This window comes from Coregonus clupeaformis, chromosome 6, assembly GCF_020615455.1.
Source record: "Coregonus clupeaformis isolate EN_2021a chromosome 6, ASM2061545v1, whole genome shotgun sequence".
Lineage (NCBI taxonomy): Eukaryota > Metazoa > Chordata > Actinopteri > Salmoniformes > Salmonidae > Coregonus > Coregonus clupeaformis.
The window spans coordinates 34,245,620-34,268,305 of NC_059197.1; the positions used below are offsets into that span (position 1 = coordinate 34,245,620).

At 45.3% G+C, this 22,686-nt stretch overlaps 1 long non-coding RNA gene across 1 annotated transcript in view; it reads right to left on the reverse strand.

The window, feature by feature from the left end:
* LOC121568291 overlaps positions 1–21,559 on the reverse strand; it is a 36,214-nt gene extending 14,655 nt beyond the window's left edge. Inside the window, exon 1 of the long non-coding RNA XR_006001227.1 lies at positions 21,453–21,559. This is a non-coding gene — a long non-coding RNA (uncharacterized LOC121568291). The remainder of the gene's footprint in view (positions 1–21,452) is intronic.
* Positions 21,560–22,686: the final 1,127 nt, after the last annotated feature.

The window sequence follows — 22,686 nt, forward strand, 5'->3', positions numbered from 1 at the left end:
CTGGCAGAGAGCAACTACAGACAGACAACTACAGATAGACAACTACAGTCAGACAACTACAGGCAGACAACTACTGACAGCAACTACAGACAGACAACTACAGACAGATAACTACTGACAGCAACTGTCTGCCTGTCTGTCTGCCTGTCTGTCTGCCTGTCTGTCTTCTGTTTGTATGTCTGAGCACTGACACTGACCTCACCTCGAGACCACAGAGAGAGAGAGAGAGAGAGAGAGAGAGAGAGAGAGAGAGAGAGAGAGAGAGAGAGAGATAGTAAAAATACTTCAAGCCACAGGGTTCTAAGTCTGTCTGTCTGCCTGAACTGTGAGAGTGACCTCAGCCTGTCTGTCTGCTGTCTGCTCTGTGAGAGTGACCTCAGCCTATATGTCTTTCTGTCTGCACTGTCAGAGTGACCTCAGCCTGTCTGTCTGTCTGTCTGTCTGTCTGTCTGTCTGTCTGTCTGTCTGCTCTGTGAGAGTGACCTCAGCCTGTCTGTCTGCTCTGTGAGACTGACCTCAGCCTGTCTGTCTGTCTGCACTGTGAGTGACCTCAGCCTGTCTGTCTGCACCGCGAGAGTGACCTCAGCCTGTCTGTCTGTCTACACTGTGAGGGTGACCTCAGCCTGTCTGTCTGTCTGTCTCACTGTGAGAGTGACCTCAGCCTGTCTGTCTGTCTACACTGTGAGAGTGACCTCAGCCTGTCTGTCTGTCTGTCTGTCTGTCTGTCTGTCTGTCTGTCTGTCTGTCTGTCTGTCTGTCTGTCTGTCTACACTGTGAGAGTGACCTCAGCCTGTCTGTCAGCAAGGAGAGCACACAGCAGTGTTTCCCCATGATTTACATATTTCCTTGGCGGGCAATTTACAATTGGGCAAGTACAATTTAGATACAAGAGTTAGGCCTAACGTAGACCTAGCTCCCAGACAAAGTAACGCTAGGCCTAACATAGACCTAGCTCCCAGACAAAGTAATGCTAGGCCTAACGTAGACCTAGCTCCCAGACAAAGTAATGCTAGGCCTAACGTAGACCTAGCTCCCAGACAAAGTAATGCTAGGCCTAACGTAGACCTAGCTCCCAGACAAAGTCATGCTAGGCCTAACGTAGACCTAGCTCCCAGACAAAGTAATGCTAGGCCTAACGTAGACCTAGCTCCCAGACAAAGTAATGCTAGGCCTAACGTAGACCTAGCTCCCAGACAAAGTAATGCCAGGCCTAACGTAGACCTAGCTCCCAGACAAAGTAATGCTAGGCCTAACGTAGGGCTTGCTCCCAGAGTGAGAAGAGTGACATAGCACCTACAGGACTGACACTATAACCTGCAGGAGAGCTGATATACAGCAGAGGAGGGGTGGAGGCACAGGAGAGAGAGGGAACAAACAGGATAAAGAAAGAGAAAGACAGAGAGAGATGGGGGGAGGTTGGGGTTGGGGTTGGGGTCGAGGCTACACTAATCATAGTGAACACACAACACATGCTACAATTATCCCCCGACCTCTTGAGGTACAAAAGAGGAAAAAAGGAGGAGTGCGTCTGGTTTTAAAGTATCCATTATTCAGGGAGGGAGGGGTGGAGGGAGGGATGGGGGAGAGAGAAAGAGAAGGCTCAGTGGGACCTCCCGTGTCTCCCTAGTTTTCCACACTCACATTAAAAATGGATGGATGGAGGGAGAAGGAGAGGGAGAGGGTTTGAGAGATCTCCTTTGGCTGGTCAACAGAAAAGAGGCACAGAACGACTGGGAAAAGACGGGAGGAGTCGATCTGCGTTTGTAAAGACGGAGCAGAACAGAGAGAGGGAGGGAAAGTTTACTACTGTACCACTTCACAGACAGATCAACTCAGGGTGACTTCGTTAAACTCTAGAGTTGCATGTTTTAACACAGTGACTTGTATAGCACTCTGTAGGCAATCTACAGTATACCACTGTACAGCTGATGACATTCTGATGGTCTGATGGTCCTGTATGAATACAAACAGTATAGGCCTATGTAATGTTGAATGTATAGAATAGGCCTATAGCAAGTGATGTTTGCCATAATCAGGATGATCACTCACGTGCTACTCTAACGTGCTAAGATACTTGGTTTACCAACAGGTGCTACTCAAACGTGCTAAGATACTTGGTTTACCAACAGGTGTTACTCTAACGTGTTAAGATACTTGGTTTACCAACAGGTGCTACTCTAACGTGTTAAGATACTTGGTTTACCAACAGGTGCTACTCTAATGTACTAAGATACTTGGTTTACCAACAGGTGCTACTCTAACGTGCTAAGATACTTGGTTTACCAACAGGTGCTACTCTAACGTGCTAAATAAAATGTGTACTTAACTTCTAAGATACTTGGTTTACCAACAGGTGCTACTCTAACGTGTTAAGATACTTGGTTTACCAACAGGTGCTACTCTAACGTGCTAAGATACTTGGTTTACCAACAGGTGCTACTCTAACGTGCTAAGATACTTGGTTTACCAACAGGTGTTACTCTAACGTGTTAAGATACTTGGTTTACCAACAGGTGCTACTCTAACGTGTTAAGATACTTGGTTTACCAACAGGTGCTACTCTAATGTACTAAGATACTTGGTTTACCAACAGGTGCTACTCTAACGTGCTAAGATACTTGGTTTACCAACAGGTGCTACTCTAACGTGCTAAGATACTTGGTTTACCAACATGTGCTACTCTAACTTCTAAGATACTTGGTTTACCAACAGGTGCTACTCTAACGTGTTAAGATACTTGGTTTACCAACAGGTGCTACTCTAACGTGCTAAGATACTTGGTTTACCAACAGGTGCTACTCTAACGTGCTAAGATACTTGGTTTACCAACAGGTGCTACTCTAACGTGCTAAGATACTTGGTTTACCAACAGGTGCTACTCTAACGTGCTAAGATACTTGGTTTACCAACAGGTGCTACTCTAACGTGTTAAGATACTTGGTTTACCAACAGGTGCTACTCTAACGTGTTAAGATACTTGGTTTACCAACAGGTGCTACTCTAACGTGCTAAGATACGTGGTTTACCAACAGGTGCTACTCTAACGTGCTAAGATACTTGGTTTACCAACAGGTGCTACTCTAACATGCTAAGATACTTGGTTTACCAACATGTGCTACTCTAACTTCTAAGATACTTGGTTTACCAACAGGTGCTACTCTAACGTGCTAAGATACTTGGTTTACCAACAGGTGCTACTCTAACGTGCTAAGATACTTGGTTTACCAACAGGTGCTACTCTAACGTGCTAACATACTTGGTTTACCAACAGGTGCTACTCTAACGTGTTAAGATACTTGGTTTACCAACAGGTGCTACTCTAACGTGTTAAGATACTTGGTTTACCAACAGGTGCTACTCTAACGTGCTAAGATACTTGGTTTACCAACAGGTGCTACTCTAACGTGCTAAGATACTTGGTTTACCAACAGGTGCTACTCTAACGTGCTAAGATACTTGGTTTACCAACATGTGCTACTCTAACTTCTAAGATACTTGGTTTACCAACAGGTGCTACTCTAACGTGCTAAGATACTTGGTTTACCAACAGGTGCTACTCTAACGTGCTAAGATACTTGGTTTACCAACAGGTGCTACTCTAACGTGCTAAGATACTTGGTTTACCAACAGGTGCTACTTTAACGTGCTAAGGTAAGATACAAAAAGTCCCCACAAGAATAGTAAACGAACAACAATTTGACCAACTGGGGACATTTTGTTAGTCCCCACAAGGTAAAATGCTATTTCTAGGGTGTTTAGTGTTAAGGTTAGAATTAGTGCTGGGTTAGAATTAGGTTTAGGGTTAGGGTTGGAAGCTAGGGTTAGGTTTAAGGTTAGGGTTAAGGTTAGGTTTTGAGGATAAGGTTAGGGTTAGGGTTAATGTTAGGATTAGGGTATGGGTAAGGGTTAGGGATTGGGGAAAATAGGATTTTGAATGGGACTGAATTGTGTGTCCCCACAAGGTTAGTTATACAAGACTGTGTGTGTGTGTGTGTGTGTGTGTGTGTGTGTGTGTGTGTGTGTGTGTGTGTGTGTGTGTGTGTGTGTGTGTGTGTGTGTGCGTGCGTGCGTGCGTGCGTGCGTGCGTGTGTGTGTGTGTGTGCCACACAGTGCCTCAGGTGAACACCTCATCCTGCTACACTGTGAGTCTGACTGCAAAGTGGAACAGGAAGTATCAGCTGCTCTAGAAGAAGTGGTGCTCAGCTCCACTAGACAGCTGCTGCAGTGTTGGATCCTTACTGCTGCCTTGTCATTATTAACAGCACAAATGGTTTAATTAACCACAGCATGAAAACAAGGCAATTAGCAATTATCATATATAAAGGTGGCATGTCATTTCAAATAATAGCATTTTTATTTTATTTTTACCAGAATAGATGTGCCTATCACTTTGTGAAAGCTGTCATAAGCACAGAGGAGAGCTTAGAACTGTGTGTGCTGTGCTGTGTGATCTCCCTCTCAGCAGACCATTAAACCACTGTGCAGACCCCCACGTCCCCAGGCTCAACAGCACTATGGGCATGTTATTTCACCCCTTATAATTCCCACATTGGCACATGTTGTCTGTTCAGCTTTGTTTTTTATTCGCATATTTTTTTCTCTCTCCAATAAATTGAGCTGAAGTTCTCCACAGGGGTCTAAGCCCAGAACATCCAGTATTTTACAAGCTGATTGAAATCTGAGTGGGGGGAGAGGGAGGGGTAGAGCGAGAGAGAGAGAGAGAGAGAGAGAGAGAGAGAGAGAGAGAGAGAGAGAGAGAGAGAGAGAGAGAGAGAGAGAGAGAGAGAGAGAGAGAGAGTGAGAGAGGGCCTTCTATGCCATCAAAAGGAACATAACATTTGACATACCAATTAGAATCTGGCAAAAAATACTTGAATCAGTTATAGAACCCATTGCCCTTTATGGTTGTGAGGTCTGGGGTCCGCTCACCAACCAAGAATTCACAAAATGGGACAAACACCAAATTGAGACTCTGCGTGCAGAATTCCACAAAAATATCCGCTGTGTACAACGTAAAACACCAAATAATGCATGCAGAGCAGAATTCGGCCGATACCTGCTAATTATCAAAATCCAGAAAAGAGACGTTAAATTCTACAACCACCTAAAAGGAAGCGATTCACAACCTTTCCATAACAAAGCCATCACCTACAGAGAGATGAACTTGGAGAAGAGTCCCCTAAGCAAGCTGGTCCTGGGGCTCTGTTCACAAACACAAACAGACCCCACAGAGACCCAGGACAGCAACACAATTAGACCCAACCAAATCATGAGAAAACAAAAAGATAATTACTTGACACATTGGAAAGATTTTACAAAAAACAGAGCAAACTAGAATGCTATTTGGCCCTAAACAGAGAGTACACAGCGGCAGAATACCTGACCACTGTTACTGACCCAAACTTAAGGAAAGCTTTGACTATGTACAGACTCAGTGAGCATAGCCTTGCTATTGAGAAAGGCCACCGTAGGCAGACCTAGCTTTCAAGAGAAGGCAGGCTATGTGCACACTGCCCACAAAATGAGGTGGAAACTGAGCTGCACTTCCTATCCTCCTGCCAAATGTATGACCATATTAGAGACACATACTTCCCTTCGATCCCCGGGACCACCCATACACAAAAAAATGTATGCACGCATGACTGTAAGTCGCTTTGGATAAAAGCGTCTGCTAAATGGCATATTATTATTATTAAATTTAAATTATTTTTAATTATTAAATTATTAATTATTAAAGATTACACAGACCAGCAAAGAATTTGAAAACAAATCCAATTTGGTAAACACCCATATCTATTGGGTGAAATACCAGTGTGCCATCACAGCAGCAAGATTTGTGACCTGTTGCCACAAGAAAAGGGCAACCAGTGAAGAACAAACACCATTGTAAATACAACCTATATTTATGTTTATTTATTTTCCTTTTTACACTTTAACTATTTGCACATCATTACAACACTGTATATAGACATAATATGACATTTGAAATGTCTTTATTCTTTTGGAACGTTTGTGAGTGTAATGTTTACTGTTCATTTTCATATTGTTTATTTCACTTTTGTTTATTATCTATTTCACTTGCTTTGGCAATGTAAACACATGTTTCCATTGCCAATAAAGCCCTTTGAATTGAATTGAAAGAGAGAGAGAGAGAGAGAGAGAGAGGTGGAACTCTGCCATAAAAGCACACAATTAAAATAGGATAACACAGTTTCCCAGAGCCTCTCCTTTGTGTGGTGAGAAAGGGGGGTCTGTCTGTGGGCACGGAATGGGCACGCTCACACTCTGGTGGGGGTCCATTGTTGTTCACAGCTACCTCCAATTCTCTCTGGGAACATCTGGAAATGACAGGTCATGTGGGAGGGGGTGGTCCTGTGGGAGGGGGTGGTCCTGTGGGAGGGGTTGGTCCTGTGGGAGGGGTTGGCACAGGGATGTTTGTTTTGTTGTATCCTCTGTCCATCAGGTTCACCCCCAGTCCTAAAGCAAATGAGGCCAGTCTGGTCTGTCAGTGGGTCTGTGCACTGTACGGTGTTACATGATGAAAGTGGTTCATGTCTGAGGTGACTGGGAGGGTAAATCCAGAGCCATGTGTTTAGACAGTTGGGCCAATGAGGTTTCTGCATTATGATGCATTTACATGACACTACAACATTCTATGGCATCCATGTTAGCTCCTCATTAACATTACATGGGGAATATTTAAACAATGTAACTGTGTAATTGAATGTCTAGAATTAGAACAATATTCAAAATGTTCTAAATATATGGCTCTGGGTAAATCCAGTGGCGTGATGTTGACCATATTAAATCAATTTTGCCGTGCCACATTAATAGATGAATCAGTACAGCTTATGGTATTTAGTCTTTATACAACGGGTGGGTCTAATCCTGAATGCTGATTGGTTAAAACCACATTCCAGCAAGTGTCTATTCCACAAGTTACCACCGGCTAAATCTGTGATGTTAAAATGCCTGTTTACTCTGTTCCATCTGACTGCTCAATCCACTGTCTCATCAACCCAGTCAGGCACTTTATAAACTTGATCTCCACTATAAAAAACATCTAGACATTATCTCACATTTCTTTTAGACTAACATTTAGCTTTCAACAGTGGAGATTTGTATAAACCTTGCTGTCTGTCTCTCCGACATTTGCAACATTGTTTAAATATTCTAATTCGATCTCCTGCTGTCCCATAGTAATGAATGTGTCGGGAGTCGGGATGAGACAGAAAGGCAGGCAGCGTTTCTCAGCTGGTCGAAATCATGAATCAGCTGGCATCATTTTTATGGATATATACGAAACAAATGTCCATTGAAAAAAGGTTAAATGAAATGCAGCTAATTTGCAGTCTTTCCAGCTTCAGTTTGAAGTGATTGTGTTACTGTAGCTGTGATGTTGGCTAGCTCCTCTGAACAACAGTGTCCTGACGAGTGAGCACATTCTCTATGCCAGGCGAAACCTTGCCTCATTAGCTCATTGTTATGGATGTATCCAAATAAATATCACTAGAAAACAGCTTAAACAAATGCAAATGCAGCTACTTTGCTGTTATTCTGGTTGAACTTGTTGACGTGACTGTAAGTTAGCCGTAGTTGGCTAGCTAGCAAGCAAGGGATAAGAACGTTGCCAGCCAGTATGGCAACGAACAACTGGGTCTCGTCTATAGATACAGAACAAAAAGACTGAACAACTGGGTCACGTCCATAGATGCAGAACAAAAAGAGTAGGAGAGAGATAAATAATGAACGCTTCCCGAACGAAGCACCCTTTTGACTGATTCAGACGTGAGAACAAGTTTTACATGACAACCCTCCTCTGTGACAATTTGGCAATTTTAGCCTTGATTGAACCATTAATCGCTCTAATGTGAGAGTGACTAGCTGTTCATAAACTCATCTATTCCGCATGAACACAATCGTGAGAGACATGCTAGGCTATACACACACACTGCATCTCTCTCTCTCTCACACACACACGTACACACACGCACACGCACACACACACACACTCTCTATCTCTCTCTCACACACACATACACACTCACTCACTCACACACACACACACACTCACTCACACACACACACACAAAAACACACACACACACTCACACACACACACACACACACAAACACACAAAAAAACACACACACACACACACACACACACACACACACACACACACACACACACACACACACACACACACACAAACACACACACACACACACACACACACACACACACACACACACACACACACACACACACACAAACACACACACACACACACACACACACAAACACACACACAGACTGACACACAAACACACACACACACACACACAACACAGATAGACCTATACACACGCAAACCGGTATACGCCAACTTCTCCAGCTGTGTTGGCTATAACACTACTTCCAGTGGTGGAAAAAGTACCCAATTGTCGTACTTGAGTAAAAGTATAGATACCTTAATAGAAAATGACTCAACTAAAAGTGAATGCCACCCAGTAAAATCCTACTGTCGCGCCCTGGCCTATAGAACTCTAGCTAGTTTGGTCAGGGTGTGAATATTCTAGGTTTCTATTTCTATGTTTGGCCGGGTGTGGTTCCCAATCAGAGGCAGCTGTCGTTCGTTGTCTCTGATTGGGGATCATACTTAGGCAGCCAGTTTTCCTGCCTGTGTTGTGGGATCTTGTTCTGTTCCTGTTTAGGCTTGTGTGTTAGCCCTTTGGACCGTCACGGTTAAGTTTGTTATTTTGGTTACGTTGTCGTGTGTTTATTAGTTAAATAAACATGTACGCCTTTCACGCTGCACCTTGGTCCGACCCTTCTCTTACAGTTTTTTCCAACTGCTTACACACAATATCTTTCCATGTCACACGATTTTTGAAACCTCTCACTCAAAGTGCAAAACTACACACCAAATCGCCAAAACCATAAGCTATTTCTCAGCCTTTGACTCAGTTGTCAATTGCATAAAACATTTTTTCAAAACACTACACACAATTCTCTACCTAAAACACAAAAATCTAACAGGAAGTGCTTGCTTTCCTTTTCCAAACACAACCAATCAAAATGCTACACTTATTCACCAGGTCACACACACACTCCTCTCATGTGCAAACACTAATTGCTTAACTGATCACTAACCAATCACTGCTTTACTGTAGTATAGGCCTATAAATAGGTCAAAGGTCAGATTACCTGTTTTGAACAATGGATGCCAACAATGGACAGAGAGCAAGAGGAGTAGGAGGGAGAGGCAGGGGACAACAACGAGGACAAATTCAAAGACGAAGAGTTTGAAGAGGAAGAAGAAGAAGGGGAAGAGGAAGAAGAGGACGAGGGCAAAGAAGAGAAGGAAGGAGAGCCATCTCTGATGAGATTAGGGCAACACTTGTTGATCATGTGATCAACCACGGTTTGACCATGAGAGAGGCTGGACTGAGAGTCCAGCCCAACTTGAGTCGATTTACAGTGGCATCCATAATTCGAACCTTCAGAAATGAGAACAGGTATGCAACTATCTACTGACTATTTTAGCATTACAGTAATGTACTGTAAAATACGTATGACTGCATAGTATTGCATAAACATTTGTAACTCTAAGCCATCCATTTACTGCACTGCATTGAATGAATGAGGTTGGTTATCATGCTGTACTAAATTTTTGTGTACATTGTTTACAGTTCCTATGCTGAACACATACTGTGTTTGAATTCTGTACAGAGTGGAAAGGCAAAGACATCATGGAGGACGCTTGTTTACAGAGAGACTGCAATTATAAATATGGTTTTGGCCAACAATGCAATTAGGATTCGAGAGATAAGAGAGCATATCTTGAATATTGACACCATATTTAACAACATCAATGCTGTAAGCCTGTCGACCATACAACGCATCCTCCAACGGCACCAAGTGACGATGAGACAACTTTACAAGGTGCCATTTGACAGAAACTTTGACAGAGTCAAGAATCTGTGACATGACTTTGTAGAGGTATGTATGATACACTACTTCCAGTACTTCAGACATACCATATTTACCAATCTGTATATCATTTTGTCTGTTACAGAGAGTATTGGAGATGGATGCCCATGTAATTCGCCATTACAGTTTTTTCCAACTGCTTACACACGTTTTCAAAACTGTCGCCTTTTTTCAAAACTCTACACACAATTCCCAAAACTGCACACACAAAATGCAAAATGCCTCACATCTCCTTCAAAATGTAACACTTCATTCAAAATGCCATAAACACATGTCAGAATGAAGCATTTGCATCAAATGGCAAACACTACTTTCATAATAGTAAATTTTTGGATATACCATGTAAACACTGTTGTTCTAAATCTAAAGCTCTTTGGTCTTTCATAGGCTTATATATACATTTCAATACAATGTTCTACAGTGAAAGTAATCTGCTGAGAGGGGTAACAAGTACACTGTAAACACCAATGCAATGTAGAAACATAAAATATTTATTAGGCCAAACATTACTGTTGTATACAGTAGCATACAACAAAACCATAAACATATGTAAACCAGAAGTATATTCTTTAGAATACAGTAAAGAACACAATTGTGTGTGGGGGTCCCGGGGTGCAGTCCAGGAAATGGTAGGGGGGCAGTCACCAGTGCTAAGCTACGCTTCATCTCTTCTCCGGGCTGGGTCTGGCCACAATACCTCGTCCACATCACAAGATACGTTTTCTCTTGCCAAACATCGAGGGAAGTATCTCCTAGCATGGCGTATCCAACGTTGGACAGAGGCAACCTCTATGTCTCCACATGCGTCCTCCATTGCCTGGAGAAGCGGCATGCGGGCATAGGGTTGGCAATCATACACTTTCCAGCGCCAGGCTGAGAAGAATTCCTCTATGGGATTTAGAAAAGGTGAATATGGGGGTAGGTACAAAACTACAAATTGTGGATGGGTGGCAAACCAGTTTTGGACCAGAACAGCCCGGTGAAAACTAACATTGTCCCATATAACCACAAATCTAGCAGGCTCCTGATCTGGATCAGGCACAAGCATTGTGTAAATTGCATCCAGAAAAGTGAGCATATGGCCGGTGTTGTACGGACCCAGTGTGGCATTGTGATGGAGGACCCCGTTTTGAGTGATGGCAGCACACATAGTTATATTACCCCCACGCTGTCCAGGGACATTGGTAATTGCCCTCTGTCCTATTACATTTATTCCGCGGCACCTGGTTTTGGTGAGGTTGAAGCCAACCTCATCTACATAAATAAATGTACATGGGCATCCATCTCCAATACTCTCTGTAACAGACAAAAGGATATACAGATGAGTAAATATGGTATGTCTGAAGTACTGGAAGTAGTGTTGCATACATACCTCTACAAAGTCATGTCGCAGATTCTTGACTCTGTCAGAGTTTCTCTCAAATGGCACCTTGTAAAGTTGTTTCATCGTCACTTGGTGCCATTGGAGGATGCGTTGTATGGTCGACAGGCTTACAGCATTGATGTTGTTAAATATGGTGTCATTATTCAAGATATGCTCTCTTATCTCTCAAATCCTAATTGCATTGTTGGCCAAAACCATATTTATAATTGCAGTCTCTTGTACATCTGTAAACAAGCGTCCTCGTCCTCCATGATGTCTTTGCCTTTCCACTCTGTACAGAATTCAAACACAGTATGTGTTCAGCATAGGAACTGTAAACAATGTACACAAAAATTTAGTACAGCATGATAACCAACCTCATTCATTCAATGCAGTGCAGTAAATGGATGGCTTAGAGTTACAAATGTTTATGCAATACTATACAGTCATACGTATTTTACAGTACATTACTGTAATGCTAAAATAGTAATTAGATAGTTGCATACCTGTTCTCATTTCTGAAGGTTCGAATTATGGACGCCACTGTAAATCGACTCAAGTTGGGCTGGACTCTCAGTCCAGCCTCTCTCATGGTCAAACCGTGGTTGATCACATGATCAACAAGTGTTGCCCTAATTGTCACGATCGCTGGAGGAAGAAGTGGACCAATGCGCAGAGTGATAAGTGAACATACTTCTTTTATTCCAGAACAAAAGATACGAAACGTGCAGTCCTACGGTTACACAAACCAAACGGAACAAGATCCCACAACACACTGTGGAAAACAGGCTGCCTAAGTATGGATCCCAATCAGACAACAAGCAACAGCTGATTCACGTTGCCTCTGATTGAGAACCACACCGGCCAACATAGAAACAAATGAACTAGAATATCACCCTAGCACACAAAACACAAAGAAACAACACACCCTGGCTCAACATAACAGAGTCCCAGAGCCAGGGCGTGACAGTACCCCCAAAGGCGCGGACTGCGACCGCGCCAAACATAAACCGAACAGGGGAGGGCCGGGTGGGCATTCCTCCTCGGAGGCGGTTCCGGCTCCGGGCATGACCCCCACTCCCTCTCTAACCCCCCAAAGCGCCCCTGGTCCGGTCTGGCCCTGCTGGCCGGAGCTGGACTGAACACTGGTGGAGCGGATTGCTCTAGCTCCGGAGTGGAGCAGCTGACCGGTGCCAGACCAGGCACCGGTGGAACAGGCACGGGCTGTGCCGGACTGACGACGCGCACCACAGGCTTGATGCGGGGAGCAGGGACGGGCCGGACCGGGCTGACGACGCGCACCATTGGCTTGGTGCGGGGAGCAGGGACGGGCCGAACCGGGCTGACGAAGCGCACCACTGATTTGGTGCGGGGAGCAGGGACGGGCCGAACCGGGCTGACGAAGCGCACCACTGGTTTGGTGCGGGGAGCAGGAACATGCCGGACCGGGCTGACGACGCGCACCATTGGCTTGGTGCGGGGAGCAGGGACGGGCCGAACCGGGCTGACGAAGCGCACCACTGGCTTGGTGCGGGGAGCAGGGATGGGCCGAACCGGGCTGACGAAGCGCACCACTGGCTTGGTGCGGGGAGCAGGGACGGGCCGAACCGGGCTGACGAAGCGCACCACTGGTTTGGTGCGGGGAGCAGGGACGGGCCGAACCGGGCTGATGAAGCGCATCACTGGCTTGGTGCGGGGAGGAGGAACAGGCCGAACCGGGCTGACGAAGCGCATCACTGGTTTGGTGCGAGGGGCAGGAACAGGCCGGACCGGGCTGGCGACGCGCACCACAGGCTTGGTGCGAGGGGCAGGAACATGCCGGACCGGGCTGGCAACGCACACCACAGGCTCGGTGCGAGGGACAGGAACAAGCCGGACCGTACTGGGGACACACACCACTGGCCCTACGCGGGGTTCAGGAACGGGCCGGACCGGACTGGCAACACACCCCAGTACCTCTCGCCGTGCCTTTACATCCTCCTTCCCCCTGGTGACCAGTGACTCCCGTAACCTGGCGGCCTCCTGCTGCCCCGTCGTCCACGGCGTGAGCCCCCCCCTAAAAATGTTCTGGCCGTCTCTCCTCCCCGTGGGCCAGGCCTCCATGGCTCTCGCCAGACTCTTGCTCCTCTGCTCCCAAGTCCAGCCTCTCTCCTCCTCCCGCGGCTTGACCCAGTCGAGGTTGATGTTCGTTAGAGTCCTCTCTGGCGTTGGCTCCTGGACACGCTGCTTGGTCCAGTTAAGGTGGGATCTTCTGTCACGATCGCTGGAGGAAGAAGTGGACCAATGCGCAGCGTGATAAGTGAACATACTTCTTTTATTCCAGAACAAAACAACAAACGATACGAAACGTGCAGTCCTACGGTTACACAAACCAAACGGAACAAGATCCCACAACACACTGTGGAAAACAGGCTGCCTAAGTATGGATTCCCAATCAGAGACAACAAGCAACAGCTGATTCACGTTGCCTCTGATTGAGAACCACACCGGCCAACATAGAAACAAATGAACTAGAATATCACCCTAGCACACAAAACACAAAGAAACAACACACCCTGGCTCAACATAACAGAGTCCCAGAGCCAGGGCGTGACACTAATCTCATCAGAGATGGCTCTCCTTCCTTCTCTTCTTTGCCCTCGTCCTCTTCTTCCTCTTCCTCTTCCTCTTCCTCTTCCTCTTCCTCTACCTCCTACTCCTCCTCTTCCAACTATTCGTCTTTGAATTTGTCCTCGTTGTTGTCCCCTGCCTCTCCCTCCTACTCCTCTTGCTCTCTGTCCATTGTTGGCATCCATTGTTCAAAACAGGTAATCTGACCTTTGACCTATTTATAGGCCTATACTACAGTATACTGTTTTATGCAATTGACAACTGAGTCAAAGGCTGAGAAATAGCTTATGGTTTTGGAGATTTTGTGTGTAGTTTTGCACTTTGAGTGAGAGGTTTCAAAAATCGTGTGACATGAAAAGATTTTGTGTGTAAGCAGTTGGAAAAAACTGTAAATTATTTATGTGGATGAGGTTGGCTTCAACCTCACCAAACCAGGCGGAGCGGAAGAAATGTAATAGGACAGAGGGTAATTACCAATGTCCCTGGACAGCGTGGGGGTAATATAACTATGTGTGCTGCCATCACTCAAAACGGGGTCCTCCATCACAATGCCACAGTGCAACACCGGCCATATGTTCACTTTTCTGGATGCAATTTACACAATGCTTGTGCCTGATCCAGATCAGGAGCCTGCTAGATTTGTGGTTATATGGGACAATGTTAGTTTTCACCGGGCTGTTCTGGTCCAAAACTGGTTTGCCACCCATCCACAATTTGTAGCTTTGTACCAACCCCCATATTCACCTTTTCTAAATCCCATAGAGGAATTATTCTCAGCCTGGCGCTGGAAAGTGTATGATCGCCAACCCTATGCCCGCATGCCGCTTCTCCAGGCAATGGAGGACGCATGTGGGGACATAGAGGTTGCCTCTGTCCAAGGTTGGATACGCCATGCTAGGAGATACTTCCCTCGATGTTTGGCAAGAGAAAACGTATCTTGTGATGTGGACGAAGTATTGTGACCAGCCCCAGCCCGGAGAAGAAATTAAGCGTAGCTTAGCACTGGTGACTGTCCCCCCCGCCTACCAATTCCTGGACTGCCCCCCCCACACACAATTGTGTTCTTTGCTGTATTCTAAAGATTATACTTTTTGTTTCTACATTGCATTGGTGTTTACAGTGTACTTGTTACCCCTCTCAGCAGATTACTTTCACTGTAGAACATTGTATTGAAATGTAGATATAAGCCTATGAAAGACCAAAGAGCTTTAGATTTAGAACAACAGTGTTTACATGGTATATCCAAAAATTTACTATTATGAAAGAAGTGTTTGCCATTTGATGCAAATGCTTCATTCTGACATGTGTTTATGGCATTTTGAATGCAGTGTTCCATTTTGAAGGAGATGTGAGGCATTTTGCATTTTGTGTGTGCAGTTTTGGGAAAAAAGGACAGTTTTGAAAACGTGTATAAGCAGTTGGAAAAAACTGTAACGTACGTGACAGAAGATCCCACCACCAATGGACCAAGCAGCGTGCCCAGGAGGAGCAGAGAGTATGGACTTGGAGGGAGATAAGAGAGGATCTGGCCAAGCAGATGGAGGCCCTGAAAGGGATCAGGGTAGAGAAGGAGAGACAGCCCCAAGAAAATGTTTTGGGGGGGCTAAAAGGGTGGTCGGGAAGTGACAGAGAGGAGCCCCGACCACTGCACTCGTGGGGGCTCAAGGAGGAGTCCTCACTGGAGGAGGACGGGGCGTGGAGTGTAAAGGACGGAGACAGTCATAGACCTCCAGCGCCGGTTCCCAGTCCGGTATGCCCCGTACCTGCTCCCTGCACCAAGCCAGTGGTGCGTGTTCCCAGTCCGGCCTGTTCCTGCTCCTCGCACCAAGCCAGTGGTGCGTGTTCCCAGTCCGGCCCGGCCTGTTCCTGCTCCTCGCACCAAGCCAGTGGTGCGTGTTCCCAGTCCGGTCCGGACTGTTCCTGCTCCTCGCACCAAGCCAGTGGTGCGTGTTCCCAGTCCGGTCCGGACTGTTCCTGCTCCTCGCACCAAGCCGGTGGTGCGCGTCGCCAGTCCGGCCCAGCCTGTTCCTGCTCCTCGCACCAAGCCAGTGGTGCGCATCGCCAGTCCGGCACGGCCCGTGCCCGTTCCACCGGTGCCTGGTCCGGCACCAGTCAGCGGCTCCACTCCGGAGCTAGAGCAGTCCGCTCCACCGGTGCCTGATCCAGCTCTGGTCGGTTGCTCAGAACCAGAGCGGTTCCCACCCGGAACCAGGGCTGCTCCACTGGGGGTTACTGTCATGCCCTGGCCTATAGAACTCTAGCTAGTTTGGTCAGGGTGTGAATATTCTAGGTTTGTATTTCCATGTTTGGCCGGGTGTGGTTCCCAATCAGAGGCAGCTGTCGCTCGTTGTCTCTGATTGGGGATCATACTTAGGCAGCCAGTTTTCCTGCCTGTGTTGTGGGATCTTGTTGTGTTCCTGTTTAGGCTTGTGTGTTAGCCCTTTGGACCGTCACGGTTAAGTTTGTTATTTTGGTTACGTTGTCGTGTGTTTATTAGTTAAATAAACATGTACGCCTTTCACGCTGCTCCTTGGTCCGACCCTTCTCTTAACGTACGTGACACCTACTTGAGTAGAAGTCTAAAAGTATTTGGTTTTATATGTACTTAAGTATCAAAAGTACATGTTATTGCTAAAATATACTTAAGTATCAAAAGTATAATTAATTTCAAATTCCTTATCTTAAGCAAACCAGATGGCACCATTTTCTTGTTTTTTAAATTTATGGATAGCCAGGGGCACGCTCCAACACAGATATAATTTACAAACGAATGTTTAGTGTGTCCGCCAGATCAGAGGCAGTAGGGATGACCAGGGATGTTCTCTTGATAAGTGTGTGAATTAGACCATTTTCCTGTCCTGCTAAGCATTCAAAATTTAACTTTTGGGTGTCAGGGAAAATGTATGGAGTAATAAGTGCATACTTTTCTTTAGGAATGTAGTGAAGTAAATGTAAAAGTTGTCAAAAATATAAAAGTAAAGTACAGATACCCAAAAAAAACGTTTTAAGTAGTACTTTCAAGTATTTTTACTTAAGTACTTTACACCACTGACTACTTCTAAGTAGCGGCCAGGGGGCATCATCTGCTTGACATTCTGAACAATCTTAAATCGTGCTTTGTTTTCATTGGATAGGGTCTGCTAACTTCAGCTGGTTAACTAACCTTCCCAAACAAACGCCCACCTTAAAACAAATATGTGCCGTGTCGCCTCTCTCTCTCTCAATTCAATTTCAATTCAATTTAAGGGTTTTATTGTTATGGGAAACGTATGTTAACATTACCAAAGTAAGTGAAGTAGATAGTAAACAAAAGTGAAATAACCAATAAATATGAACAGTAAACATTACACTCAGAAGTTCCAAAAGAATAAAGACATTTCAAGTGTCATTATGTCTATATAATGTGTTATAATGATGTGCAAATAGTTAAAGTACAAATGGGAAAATAAATAAACATAAATATGGGTTGTATTTACAATGGTGTTTGTTCTTCACTGGTTGCCCTTTTCTTGTGGCAACAGGTCACAAATCTTGCTGCTGTGATGGCACACTGTGGTTTTTCACCCAGTAGATAAGGGAGTTTATCAAAATTGGATTTGTTTTCAAATTCTTTGTGGATCTCTGTAATCTGAGGGAAATATGTGTCTCTAATATGGTCATACATTTGGCAGGAGGTTAGGAAGTGCAGCTCAGTTTCCACCTCATTTTGTGGGCAGTGTGCACATAGCCTGTCTTCTCTTGAGAGCCAGGTCTGCCTTCAGCGGCCTTTCTCAATAGCAAGGCTATGCTCACTGAGTCTGTACATAGTCAAAGCTTTCCTTAAGTTTGGGTCAGTCACAGTGGTCAGGTATTCTGCCACTGTGTACTCTGTTTAGAGCCAAATAGCATTCTAGTTTGCTCTGTTTTTTTGTTAATTCTTTCCAATGTGTCAAGTAATTCTATTTTTGTTTTCTCATGATTTGGTTGGGTCTAATTGTGTTGTTTTTGTTGTCCTGGGGCTCTGTGTGGTCTGTTTGTGTTTGTGAACAGAGCCCCAGGACCAGCTTACTTAGGGGACTCTTCTCCCAGTTAATATCTTTGTAGGTGATGGCTTTGTTATGCAAGGTTTGGGAATCGCTTCCTTTTAAGTGGTTATAGAATTTAACGGCTAAATTCTATAACCATAGAATTATAGAATTTAACGACCTCCAGCGCCGGTTCCCAGTCCGGTATGCCCCGTACCTGCTCCCTGCACCAAGCCAGTGGTGCGTGTTCCCAGTCCGGCCTGTTCCTGCTCCTCGCACCAAGCCAGTAGTGCGTGTTCCCAGTCCGGCCCGGCCTGTTCCTGCTCCTCGCACCAAGCCAGTGGTGCGTGTTCCCAGTCCGGTCCGGACTGTTCCTGCTCCTCGCACCAAGCCAGTGGTGCGTGTTCCCAGTCCGGTCCAGACTGTTCCTGCTCCTCGCACCAAGCCGGTGGTGCGCGTCGCCAGTCCGGCCCAGCCTGTTCCTGCTCCTCGCACCAAGCCAGTGGTGCGCATCGCCAGTCCGGCACGGCCCGTGCCCGTTCCACCGGTGCCTGGTCCGGCACCAGTCAGCGGCTCCACTCCGGAGCTAGAGCAGTCCGCTCCACCGGTGCCTGATCCAGCTCTGGTCGGTTGCTCCACTCCGGATCCAGAGCGGTCTGCTCCACCGGTGCCCAGTCCAGCTCCGGTCAGCAGCTCCAGTCCGGAGCCAGAGCAGTCCGCCCCACCGGTGCCCAAGCAAGCTCCGGTCAGCGGCTCCACTCCGGAGCCGGAGCCGCCACCGAGGCTGGAAGCCCACCCGGACCCTCCCCTATTCAGTCAGGTTTGTGCGGCCGGAGTCCGCACCTTTGGGGGGGGTTACTGTCATGCCCTGGCCTATAGAACTCTAGCTAGTTTGGTCAGGGTGTGAATATTCTAGGTTTGTATTTCCATGTTTGGCCGGGTGTGGTTCCCAATCAGAGGCAGCTGTCGCTCGTTGTCTCTGATTGGGGATCATACTTAGGCAGCCAGTTTTCCTGCCTGTGTTGTGGGATCTTGTTGTGTTCCTGTTTAGGCTTGTGTGTTAGCCCTTTGGACCGTCACGGTTAAGTTTGTTATTTTGGTTACATTGTCGTGTGTTTATTAGTTAAATAAACATGTACGCCTTTCACGCTGCACCTTGGTCCGACCCTTCTCTTAACGTACGTGACACCTACTTGAGTAGAAGTCTAAAAGTATTTGGTTTTATATGTACTTAAGTATCAAAAGTACATGTTATTGCTAAAATATACTTAAGTATCAAAAGTATATTTAATTTCAAATTCCTTATCTTAAGCAAACCAGATGGCACCATTTTCTTGTTTTTTAAATTTATGGATAGCCAGGGGCACGCTCCAACACAGATATAATTTACAAACGAATCATGTGTTTAGTGTGTCCGCCAGATCAGAGGCAGTAGGGATGACCAGGGATGTTCTCTTGATAAGTGTGTGAATTAGACCATTTTCCTGTCCTGCTAAGCATTCAAAATTTAACTTTTGGGTGTCAGGGAAAATGTATGGAGTAATAAGTGCATACTTTTCTTTAGGAATGTAGTGAAGTAAATGTAAAGTTGTCAAAAATATAAAAGTAAAGTACAGATACCCAAAAAAAACGTTTTAAGTAGTACTTTCAAGTATTTTTACTTAAGTACTTTACACCACTGACTACTTCTAAGTAGCGGCCAGGGGGCATCATCTGCTTGACATTCTGAACAATCTTAAATCGTGCTTTGTTTTCATTGGATAGGGTCTGCTAACTTCAGCTGGTTAACTAACCTTCCCAAACAAACGCCCACCTTAAAACAAATATGTGTCGTGTCGCCTCTCTCTCTCTCAATTCAATTTCAATTCAATTTAAGGGTTTTATTGTTATGGGAAACGTATGTTAACATTACCAAAGTAAGTGAAGTAGATAGTAAACAAAAGTGAAATAACCAATAAATATGAACAGTAAACATTACACTCAGAAGTTCCAAAAGAATAAAGACATTTCAAGTGTCATTATGTCTATATACTGTGTTATAATGATGTGCAAATAGTTAAAGTACAAATGGGAAAATAAATAAACATAAATATGGGTTGTATTTACAATGGTGTTTGTTCTTCACTGGTTGCCCTTTTCTTGTGGCAACAGGTCACAAATCTTGCTGCTGTGATGGCACACTGTGGTTTTTCACCCAGTAGATAAGGGAGTTTATCAAAATTGGATTTGTTTTCAAATTCTTTGTGGATCTCTGTAATCTGAGGGAAATATGTGTCTCTAATATGGTCATACATTTGGCAGGAGGTTAGGAAGTGCAGCTCAGTTTCCACCTCATTTTGTGGGCAGTGTGCACATAGCCTGTCTTCTCTTGAGAGCCAGGTCTGCCTTCAGCGGCCTTTCTCAATAGCAAGGCTATGCTCACTGAGTCTGTACATAGTCAAAGCTTTCCTTAAGTTTGGGTCAGTCACAGTGGTCAGGTATTCTGCCACTGTGTACTCTGTTTAGAGCCAAATAGCATTCTAGTTTGCTCTGTTTTTTTGTTAATTCTTTCCAATGTGTCAAGTAATTCTATTTTTGTTTTCTCATGATTTGGTTGGGTCTAATTGTGTTGTTTTTGTTGTCCTGGGGCTCTGTGGGGTCTGTTTGTGTTTGAGAACAGAGCCCCAGGACCAGCTTACTTAGGGGACTCTTCTCCCAGTTAATATCTTTGTAGGTGATGGCTTTGTTATGCAAGGTTTGGGAATCGCTTCCTTTTAAGTGGTTATAGAATTTAACGGCTCTTTTCTGGATTTCGATAATTAGCGGGTATCGGCCAAATTCTGCTCTGCATGCATTATTTTGTGTTTTTCGTTGTACACTGAGGATATTTTTGCAGAATTCTGCATGCAGAGTCTCAATTTGGTGTTTGTCCCATTTTGTGAATTCTTGGTTGGTGAGCGGACCCCAGACCTCACAACCATTACATTTACATTTTAGTCATTTAGCAGACGCTCTTATCCAGAGTGACTTACAGGAGCAATTAGGGTTAAGTGCCTTGCTCAAGGGCACATCGACAGATTTTTCACCTAGTCGGCTCGGGGATTAGAAACAGCGACCTTTCGGTTACTGGCACAACGCTCTTAACCACTAAGCTACCTGCTTAAAGGGCAATGGGTTCTATAACTGATTCCCTGTAGCTCAGTTGGTAGAGCATGGCGCTTGCAACGCCAGGGTTGTGGGTTCATTTCCCACGGGGGGCCAGTATGAAAAATGTATGCACTCACTAACTGTAAGTCGCTCTGGATAAGAGCGTCTAGTAATTCAAGTATTTTTTGCCAGATCCTAATTGATATGTCAAAATTGTATGTTCCTTTTATGTTCTCGCTCTCTCTCTCTCTCTCTCTCTCACACACACTCTCACACTCATACAAAAAAGCAATTTAAATTGGTTTTATATTTGATCTAATAGTCAATAGAAACACAAGAAGCCTTTACCTACCCATTATGCTGATTTTCTTGAAACGAGAGCGAAAAACAATTATCTCACGAAAAAGTGTTGCGCTGTTTTCCTCCTGCATTCTTGGGCAGGAAGAGAAACCCAAGCGTTGACTGTCACTATGGATACCACGCCGGTTGTTACGCAGAATGCGCAGCGAGCCACGACATCCCTTGCCTGACATGCTGTGCCTCGTGCAGGCAGGGATAGTCGCTTTTCTGTGGACAGCACGCTTCGCAGCAGAACCAAGCTTGGGAATGGCTTTGTGCTCTGTTTTGACTCTGTGTTTGATGCATGGCCTCAGAAGTAATGTGAAACAACGGCATTTCCCCCCTTTTCCTCAGCAATATTACAGGATCAGGAGCAATTTATTTTAGGCAATAGATTGTTTGTAAATGTATTTAGGCAGACATGTTTGGCTTTTTATCTGACATCATTGGTCTAATTTCACTCTCGCTGACTCTGACCTGGTCTGTGTAAATATAATGCGCTCTGCTGAGTGTGAGTGAATGAGTGAGCTCTCTGCTCTGTATGCGTGTCGTGCTTTTTATCCCCGTCAACGAAACGTGCGGACTCGGGCTCTGATGCACACTGCATCGCCCATTCGCTCGCTAGCAGACAAGTCATCTACCTTCGTGCGGCTTTATCCGCCTTTGCAGCGCAAACTACGGGAATGTGATTAACGGCGCAAAGTATGGTTTCAGACAGACAGAGAAAATCCTCGAAGCTCGCGACCTTCCGTGCCTATGGACCCGAGAACGCACGCGAGGGAAGGGAGGGCTAATCTTTATCTGATTGGCACTCACTCATCTCTCTCCCTCTCGCTCTCTCTCTCTCTCTCTCTCTCTCCCTCTCTCTGTCTCTCTCTCTCTCTCTCTCTCCCTCTCGCTCTCTCTCTCTCTCTCTCTCTCTCTCTCTCTGTCTCTCTCTCTCTCTCTGTCTCTGTCTCTCTCTCTCTCTCTCTCTCTCTCTCTCTCCTCTCTCTGTCTCTCTCTCTCTCTCTGTCTCTGTCTCTCTCTCTGTCTCTCTCTCTGTCTCTCTCTCTCTCTCTGTCTCTCTCTCTCTCTCTCTCTCTCTCTCTCTCTCTCTCTCTCTCTCTCTCTCTCTCTCTCTCTCTCTCTCTCTCTCTTTCTCCCCCCTTCTATTTCTATTTGATTCACTCACAAATGCACTCACGCATGATGAAATACCCTAAAATAACCAGGAACCGAGTTTACATTACATAGACTATGCAATT